We start from the raw sequence: 9,633 nt of genomic DNA on the forward strand, positions 1-9,633 counted from the left end.
GAAAGGGTCCTGAAGGATAGGATTTCTGAGCATCTGGAAAGACACTGCTTGATTAGGGATAGTCAGCACGGGTTTGTGAGGGGGAGGTCTTGCCTTACAAGTCTTATTGAATTCTTTGTGGAGGTGACCAAGCATGTGGATGAAGGTAAAGCAGTGGATGTAGTGTACATGGATTTTAGCAAGGCTATTTAGATAAGGTTCCCCATGGTAGGCTTCTGCAGAAAGGAAGGAGGCATGGGATAGTGGGAAATTTGGCCAGTTGGATAACGAACTGGCTAACCGATAGAAGTCAGAGAGTGGTGGTGGATGGCAAATATTCAGCCTGGATCCCAGTTACCAGTGACTAGAATGACTAGAGCGAGAGTAGGTCCGATCAAGGACAGTAGCGGGAGATTGTGTATTGAGTCTGAAGAGATAGGAGAGGTCTTGAACGAGTACTTTTCTTCTGTATTTACAAATGAGAGGGGCGATATTGTTGGAGAGGACAGTGCGAAACAGATTGGTAAGCTCGAGGAAATACTTGTTAGGAAGGAAGATGTGTTGGGCATTTTGAAAAACTTGAGGATAGACAAATCCCCCGGGCCTGACAGGATATATCCAAGGATTCTATGGGAAGCAAGAGATGAAATTGCAGAGCCGTTGGCAATGATCTTTTCGTCCTCACTTTCAACAGGGGTGGTACCAGGGGATTGGAGAGTGGCGAATGTCGTGCCCCTGTTCAAAAAAGGGAATAGTGATAACCCTGGGAATTACAGGCCAGTTAGTCTAACTTCGGTGGTAGGCAAAGTAATGGAAAGGGTACTGAAGGATAGGATTTCTGAGCATCTGGAAAGACACTGCTTGATTAGGGATAGTCAGCACGGGTTTGTGAGGGGGAGGTCTTGCCTTACAAGTCTTATTGAATTCTTTGTGGCGGTGACCAAGCATGTGGATGAAGGTAAAGCAGTGGATGTAGTGTACATGGATTTTAGCAAGGCTATTTAGATAAGGTTCCCCATGGTAGGCTTCTGCAGAAAGGAAGGAGGCATGGGATAGTGGGAAATTTGGCCAGTTGGATAACGAACTGGCTAACCGATAGAAGTCAGAGAGTGGTGGTGGATGGCAAATATTCAGCCTGGATCCCAGTTACCAGTGGCGTACCGCAGGGATCAGTTCTGGGTCCTCTGCCGTTTGTGATTTTCATTAATGACTTGGATGAGGGAGTTGAAGGGTGGGTCAGTAAATTTGCAGACGATACGAAGATTGGTGGAGTTGTGGATAGTGAGAAGGGCTGTTGTCGGCTGCAAAGGGACATAGATAGGATGCAGAGCTGGGCTGAGAAGTGGCAGATGGAATTTAACCCTGAAAAGTGTGAGGTTGTTCATTTTGGAAGGACAAATATGAATGCGGAATACAGGGTTAACGGTAGAGTTCTTGGCAATGTGGAGGAGCGGAGAGATCTTGGGGTCTATGTTCATACATCTTTGAAAGTTGCCACTCAAGTGGATAGAGCTGTGAAGAAGGCCTATGGTGTGCTCGCGTTCATTAACAGAGGGATTGAATTTAAGAGCCGTGAGGTGATGATGCAGCTGTACAAAACTTTGGTAAGGCCACATTTGGAGTACTGTGTACAGTTCTGGTCGCCTCATTTTAGGAAGGAGGTGGAAGCTTTGGAAAAGGTGCAAAGGAGATTTACCAGGATGTTGCCTGGAATGGAGAGTAGGTCTTACAAGGAAAGGTTGAGGGTGCTAGGCCTTTTCTCATTAGAACGGAGAAGGATGAGGGGCGACTTGACAGAGGTTTATAAGATGATCAGGGGAATAGATAGAGTAGACAGTCAGAGGCTTTTTTCCCGGGTGGAACAAACCATTACAAGGGGACATAAATTTAAGGTGAAAGGTGGAAGATATAGGGGGGATGTTCTTTACCCAGAGAGTAGTGGGGGCATGGAATGCACTGCCTGTGGAAGTAGTTGAGTCGGAAACATTAGGGACCTTCAAGCAGCTATTGGATAGGTACATGGATTACGGTAAAATGATATAGTGTAGATTTATTTGTTCTTAAGGGTAGCACGGTAGCATTGTGGATAGCACAATTGCTTCACAGCTCCAGGGTCCCAGGTTCGATTCCGGCTTGGGTCACTGTCTGTGCGGAGTCTGCACATCCTCCCTGTGTCTGCGTGGGTTTCCTCCGGGTGCTCCGGTTTCCTCCCACAGTCCAAAGATGTGCAGGTTAGGTGGATTGGCCATGATAAATTGCCCTTAGTGGCCAAAATTGCCCTTAGTGTTGGGTGGAGGTGTTGAGTTTGGGTAGGGTGCTCTTTCCAAGAGCCGGTGCAGATTCAATGGGCCGAATGGCCTCCTTCTGCACTGTAAATTCAATGATAATCTATGATTAATCTAGGACAAAGGTTCGGCACAACATCGTGGGCCGAAGGGCCTGTTCTGTGCTGTATTTTTCTATGTTCGATGTTCTATGTTCTAAGGCGGGTGCGAAGTCTCCGGCCCATTAGGCGTTCTGCGGGAGCTACCCCAGTCACCGCATGGGGGGTGGTCCTATACGTAAACAAAAAGCGAGCCAGTCTCGTGTCCATTGACCCGGAAGACTGCTTTTTTAGCCTCGTTTGAATGTCTGCACTGCGCGCTCTGCCAACCCATTTGAAGCCGGGTGGTAAGGGGCAGTGCGGATATGGCGGATGCCATTCATCTTCATGAACCTTGCAAACTCCTCACTGGTGAATGGAGTGCCGTTATCCGTGACCAGCACCTCGGGGAGGCCATGCGTACTAAACGACAAATGCATCTTTTCAATTGTTGCGCAGGACGTTGTCCCCTGCATCTTATGCACCTCTAGCCATTTGGACTGGGCGTCAATTAATAGAAGGAACATGGATCCTTGAAAAGGGCCTGCGAAATCTGCATGCAAGCGTGCCCAAGGCCGCCCTGGCCATTCCCAGTGATGTAGGGGCGCGGCCGGCGGAAGCTTCTGATGCTCCTGGCAAATGGAGCAGTTTTGGGCCACCTTCTCAATGTCGGTGTCGAGGCCTGGCCACCAGACATAACTCTGGGCCAACATTTTCATTTTGGTCACGCCTGGATGCCCATTGTGCAAGTCTGTTAGTATCAGCTCCTGGCCTTTTTCCGGGACAATCACACGCGTCCCCCACAAGAGGATGCCGTCTTCCACGCTGAATTCTGACAGCTTGGAGGAAAATGCCCGCAACTCGCCTGGGAGCTGTCTATGCTGCCCACCATACAGGACTATGTGCCGAGCCTTTGACAGGACTGGCTCCGTCTGGGTCCACTCACGGATCTGTGATGCCGTGACAGGTAAGGTGTCCATAAAATTTAGGGTTGCAACCACCTCATCGGTCGTGGGGTCGACATGGGGCCAGTCGATAAAGGCAATCGGCTCAGTGCGTCGGCATTTGCTATCTGCGTTCCTGGTTTGTGCTCCAGAGAATACTCGTATGCAGCAAGCAACAAAGCCCAGCGCTGGATCCGTGCAGAAGCAATGGGCGGTATTGGCTTATCCTCTCTGAAGAGTCCCAGCAGGGGCTTATGATCAGTCACGATAGTGAAGTGGCGGCCATACACGTACTGGTGGAAGCGTTTCACCGCGAAAACCACTGCCAGGCCCTCCTTCTCGATCTGCGCGTACTTTTTCTCCGCTGCAGTCAATGTGCGGGAGGCGAAAGCTATCGGTCGCTCGGCCCCGTTCTCCATCTTGTGGGACAGGACGGCCCCAATACCATACGGGGATGCATCACATGTGACGAGCAAAGGCTTTCCAGGATCATAGTGGGTTAGTAACCCAGACGATGACAATTGTTGCTTTACCCGCCGGAAAGCGGTTTCTTGCGGCTGACCCCAAACCCAGGTGTGATTTTTCTTTAGCAGAAGGTGCAAGGGGGCCAGCGTAGTTGCCAGATTGGGGAGGAACTTCCCGTAATAGTTTACGAGACCGAGAAAAGAACGAAGATGCGAAGTGTCAGTCGGGGTGGGGGCCTGTTGAATTGCACGCACCTTCTCTGCGATGGGGTGCAAACCTTCGCGGTCCACCCGATAACCTAGGTAGACTACTTCCTTTGCCTGAAATACACACTTTGTGTGACGTAAACGGACTCCAGCCTCCGAAAAGCGTCTAAGGACAGCCTCCAGATTTTCCAAATGTTCCTGCTCCGACGTCCCTGTAATCAACACGTCATCTAGGTAGACAGCCACACGTGGTAAACCTCTCAAAATGCCCTCCATAACACGTTGAAAAATAGCGCAGGCAGAGGATACTCCAAAGGGCAAACGTGTATATTCATACAGGCCCCGGTGTGTATTAATCGTTACATATGGTCGGGAAGCAGAGTCCAGCTCCAACTGTAGGTAGGCGTGACTCATATCTAATTTTGTGAACGAGAGTCCACCTGCAAGCTTCGCGTAGAGATCCTCTATGCGAGGCATTGGATATCGGTCGAGTCGGGAAACTGTATTCACTGTAAGTTTATAGTCGCCGCACAAGCAAACTGTGGCATCTGGCTTCATTACAGGTACAATTGGTGCTGCCCAGTCAGCGAAATGGACGCGTCTGATAATACCCAAAGTTTCCAAACGAGTGAGCTCCCCTTCTACCCTCAAGCAAGGCGTAAGGCACCGGGCGCACCCAGAAATAGCGCAGCGTGGCTCCTGGTTCGACTTGGATACGGGCTACGGCCCCTTTTATTTTCCCCAAACCAGGCTGGAATACCTCTGGGTATCGTCCTAGCACCTCAGTCAACCCTTCAAAAACTGTTTGGAGGATGTGCTGCCATTGCAACCGCAAATGGCGCAACCAGTCCCGACCCAACAGGCTGGGCCCATGGCCACGCACTACGATAAGTGGGAAACACCCCTCCTGGCGTCCATACACAACAGGGGTCATTGTAGTTCCTGCAATGTCCAGTGGTTCCCCCGTGTAGGTGGCCAACCTGGCCTGTGAGTCGGTTAATGTAAGGGTCTGTATACCCTGCTTGATGCGGTCGAATGTCCTCTGGGCGATCACGGAGACCGCTGCGCCAGTGTCCGACTCCATCTCAAGCAGGTGGCCATTGACCCGTACTGTCACCTTAATGGGGGCCACACGGGGAGCTGCCACACAATGCAGCTGCAGGCAGTCGTCCTCCGTCTCCACGTCCTCAGGAGTAGTCGCCGCAGGTTCATCCACGTGGGAGGTACGGCCCCTGGGCTGGTCCCAGTTACGGCCCTTGGGCTGGTCCCAGTTTCGGTCGGAACGATGGCGCCCCTGGCGCCCCCAGGACCGGCATCCGCGACGCGGTCGGCGCCTACAAGTCTGACACGGACATGGCTCCTCATCCATTGGTTCTGGAGAAGGCTCCCTTCGGGGAGGAATGTCCGACGGCCACTGGTGTCGATCCGGACGTCGCCTCGCCCAAGGTACCGCAGGAGTGCGGGGGGACGTTTTCGGACGGAAGGGGTTGCGCCCCAAGGCATGCACTTCCATTCCCTGTAGCTCCTGTACTCCTCGCTCTGCGCTCTCTCGGGACAATACTATTTGAATGGCCTGTTGAAAAGTCAATGTTGGCTCCGCTAACAACTTTCTCTGGGTGGCCGCATTGTTAATACCGCAAACCAAACGGTCGCGTAACATTTCTGACAAGGTCTCACCATAGTCACAATACTCTACAATCCTGCGTAGCCTGGATAGAAAATCGGAAAGGGATTCTCCAGGGGTCCTCTCAGCGGTATTAAAGCGGTAACGCTGGACTATCGTGGACGGGGTTGGGTTAAAATGTTGCCCCACTATATTCACAAGTTCATCAAACGTTTTGGTGTCCGGCACAGCTGGGTACGTAAGGCTCCTAATCACCCCAAACGTATGCGGGCCGCAGGCGGTGAGCAATATGACCACCTGGCGCTCGTTTTCAGTGATATTGTTTGCCCGGAAATAGTAACGCATCCGTTGTGTGTACTGGTTCCAGCTTTCCAGCGCAGCATCAAAAACATCCAAACGTCCATACAGAGGCATGGTGTAATAGAAAACAACTTCCAACCTGTATCCAACAAAAATCCAGGGAGGTGGCTTCAGCAGTGTAGACAGCTATTCACTTTAACCCTCGTCGCCAGTTTTGTGAGGGCCACGAAGAATCCAGCACGAGTTTCAAGGATACAAAGAAATAACATTTATTAACAATAACATATACACACAGCAGCAACCTCGCTTGCTGCTTACTTCTTCCTGCTGGTTCCAAACTGGCCAGCTTTATTTATACAGGGAGTCTGCTAATGATTTCTTCGCCCCCCTCATTGGGGAGGCTCATACTCCCACAGGATTGTCATTAGTCCCCAGTCAATGGTAAGCAGGCAGGTTATAACACTCACCCCGTGCTGTACCTGTCCTGGGAGTGTTTGATGGGGGCAGTGTAGAGGGAGCTTTACTCTGTATCGAACCCCATGCTGTACCTGTCCTGGGAGTGTTTGATGGGGACAGTGTAGAGGGAGCTTTACTCTGTATCTAACCCCGTGCTGTACCTGTCCTGGGAGTGTTTGATGGGGACAGTGTAGAGGGAGCTTTACTCTGTATCTAACCCCGTGCTGTACCTGTCCTGGGAGTGTTTGATGGGGACAGTGTAGAGGGACCTTTACTCTGTGTCTAACCCCGTGCTGTACCTGTCCTGGGAGTGTTTGATGGGGACAGTGTAGAGGGAGCTTTACTCTGTATCTAACCCCGTGCTGTACCTGTCCTGGGAGTGTTTGATGGGGACAGTGTAGAGGGAGCTTTACTCTGTATCTAACCCCGTGCTGTACCTGTCCTGGGAGGGTTTGATGGGGACAGTGTAGAGGGAGCTTTACTCTGTATCGAACCCCGTGCTGTATCTGCCCTGGGAGTGTTTGATGGGGACAGTGTAGAGGGAGCTTTACTCTGTATCTAACCCCGTGCTGTACCTGTCCTGGGAGTGTTTGATGGGGACAGTGTGTGTGGGTCAGTGTGTGTGGGTCTGAGCGCGCAGTGTGTGGGGTGATCACAGTACCTCAGTGGGTTTAAGTGTATCTGAGGGGATGTTGAACATCAGACGGGATCTGTGAGGTTCTGCAGCCTCTCGGTGACTGTGTGTGTGTGGGGACGACCGTAGAGATGGTGGAGTGAGTGACCTGACGAACCTTGACTAAATGCGGTGACACCCGCTGATGGCCAGCTGAGTAGACAGTCAAAGTGGACCCCCCCCCCCCCCCCCCCCCCCCCCCCACCCAACTCACCAACGCCCCAACACCACCCCCACCATCCCAGAAGGTAAAAGCAATCGGAATTCGGGGTCCCGTCCCACGTTCCTCGCTGGGCCGGACACTGGGGCCGTCCTGGACGGATTCTCTCTGACCGAGCGGGTTGGGACGCGGCGGGTGAACGTTCGCCGCTCCGAGACGGAGAATAAACCTGTGGCCTTGAGCGACCCTGCAGCCCAGCTGCTCAATTGGGTTGGAGCGATTGTGCTGCCTCTCTGTGACCGAGGGGTGACGCACGGGGTGACACATTCCAGGGGAGAGCGACGCGTGAGGGTGGACGGGCGGGGCTGCGGGGTGGGGGGGGGGGGGCAGGCCGTCACGGCCATTGTCCCGTCCCGTGACCCCCGTGCCTGGCAGAGCGCGGATTGTCTCCCGCGAGCGAGTAACGCATCTCCATTCTTTCCTCTGACGTGGGGACGGTGGGATTTACGGCCGGCCTGAGAGAATCGACATTCCCCAGCGGGCGGTGGGGGGAGGGGGGGGGGGGGGGTGTTACTGGTGGGGGGGGGTGGGATAGAGGGAGCCTCTCACGGCAGAGGCGCCTCGAAGCTCGAATCAGTCAGAGGAGCCTCCCAGAGAGAGCGACAATCAACTTAAATAAAATCAGAGACAGGCTGTGCCGACTGAGACAGAGGGAGCACCGGGATAGAGAGAGATTCGGAGGCAGCACCGAGGGAGTGCCGCACTGTCAGAGGGTCAGTACTGAGGGAGTGCCGCACTGTCAGAGGGTCAGTACTGAGGGAGTGCCGCACTGTCAGAGGGTCAGTACTGAGGGAGTGCCGCACTGTCAGAGGGTCAGTACTGAGGGAGTGCTGCACTGTCAGAGGGTCAGTACTGAGGGAGTGCCGCACTGTCAGAGGGTCAGTACTGAGGGAGTGCCGCACTGTCAGAGGATCAGTACTGAGGGAGAGCCGCACTGTCAGAGGGCCAGTACTGAGGGAGTGCCGCACTGTCAGAGGGTCAGTACTGAGGGAGTGCCGCACTGTCAGAGGGTCAGTACTGAGGGAGTGCCGCACTGTCAGAGGGTCAGTACTGAGGGAGTGCCTCACTGTCAGAGGGTCAGTACTGAGGGAGTGCTGCACTGTCAGAGGGCCAGTACTGAGGGAGTGCCGCACTGTCAGAGGGTCAGTACTGAGGGAGCGCCGCACTGTCAGAGGGTCAGTACTGAGGGAGTGCCGCACTGTCAGAGGGTCAGTACTGAGGGAGTGCTGCACTGTCAGAGGGTCAGTACTGAGGGAGTGCCTCACTGTCAGAGGGTCAGTACTGAGGGAGTGCTGCACTGTCAGAGGGTCAGTACTGAGGGAGTGCCGCACTGTCAGAGGGTCAGTACTGAGGGAGTGCCGCACTGTCAGAGGGTCAGTACGGAGGGAGTGCCGCACTGTCAGAGAGTCAGTACGGAGGGAGTGCTGCACTGTCAGAGGGTCAGTACTGAGGGAGTGCCGCACTGTCAGAGGGTCAGTACTGAGGGAGTGCCGCACTGTCAGAGGGTCAGTACTGAGGGAGTGCCGCACTGTCAGAGGGTCAGTACTGAGGGAGTGCCGCACTGTCAGTGGGTCAGTACTGAGGGAGTGCCGCACTGTCAGAGGGTCAGTACTGAGGGAGTGCCGCACTGTCAGAGGGTCAGTACTGAGGGAGTGCCGCACTGTCAGAGGGTCAGTACTGAGGGAGTGCCGCACTGTCAGAGGGTCAGTACTGAGGGAGTGCCGCACTGTCAGAGAGTCAGTACGGAGGGAGTGCTGCACTGTCAGAGGGTCAGTACTGAGGGAGTGCCGCACTGTCAGAGGGTCAGTACTGAGGGAGTGCCGTACTGTCAGAGGGTCAGTACTGAGGGAGTGCCGCACTGTCAGAGGGTCAGTACTGAAGGAGTGCCGCACTGTCAGAGGGTCAGTACTGAGGGAGTGCCGCACTGTCAGAGGGTCAGTACTGAGGGAGTGCTGCACTGTCAGAGGGTCAGTACTGAGGGAGTGCCGCACTGTCAGAGGGTCAGTACTGAGGGAGTGCCGCACTGTCAGAGGGTCAGTACTGAGGGAGTGTCGCACTGTCAGAGAGTCAGTACTGAGGGAGTGCTGCACTGTCAGAGGGTCAGTACTGAGGGAGTGCCGCACTGTCAGAGGGTCAGTACTGAGGGAGTGCCGCACTGTCAGAGGGTCAGTACTGAGGGAGTGCCGCACTGTCAGAGGGTCAGTACTGAGGGAGTGCCGCACTGTCAGAGGGTCAGTACTGAGGGAGTGCTGCACTGTCAGAGGGTCAGTACTGAGGGAGTGCCGCACTGTCAGAGGGTCAGTACTGAGGGAGTGCCGCACTGTCAGAGGGTCAGTACTGAGGGAGTGTCGCACTGTCAGAGAGTCAGTACTGAGGGAGTGCCGCACTGTCAGAGGGTCAGTAC

This window comes from Scyliorhinus torazame, chromosome 19 (genome assembly GCF_047496885.1).
Source record: "Scyliorhinus torazame isolate Kashiwa2021f chromosome 19, sScyTor2.1, whole genome shotgun sequence".
In the NCBI taxonomy this organism is placed as follows: Eukaryota; Metazoa; Chordata; class Chondrichthyes; order Carcharhiniformes; family Scyliorhinidae; genus Scyliorhinus; species Scyliorhinus torazame.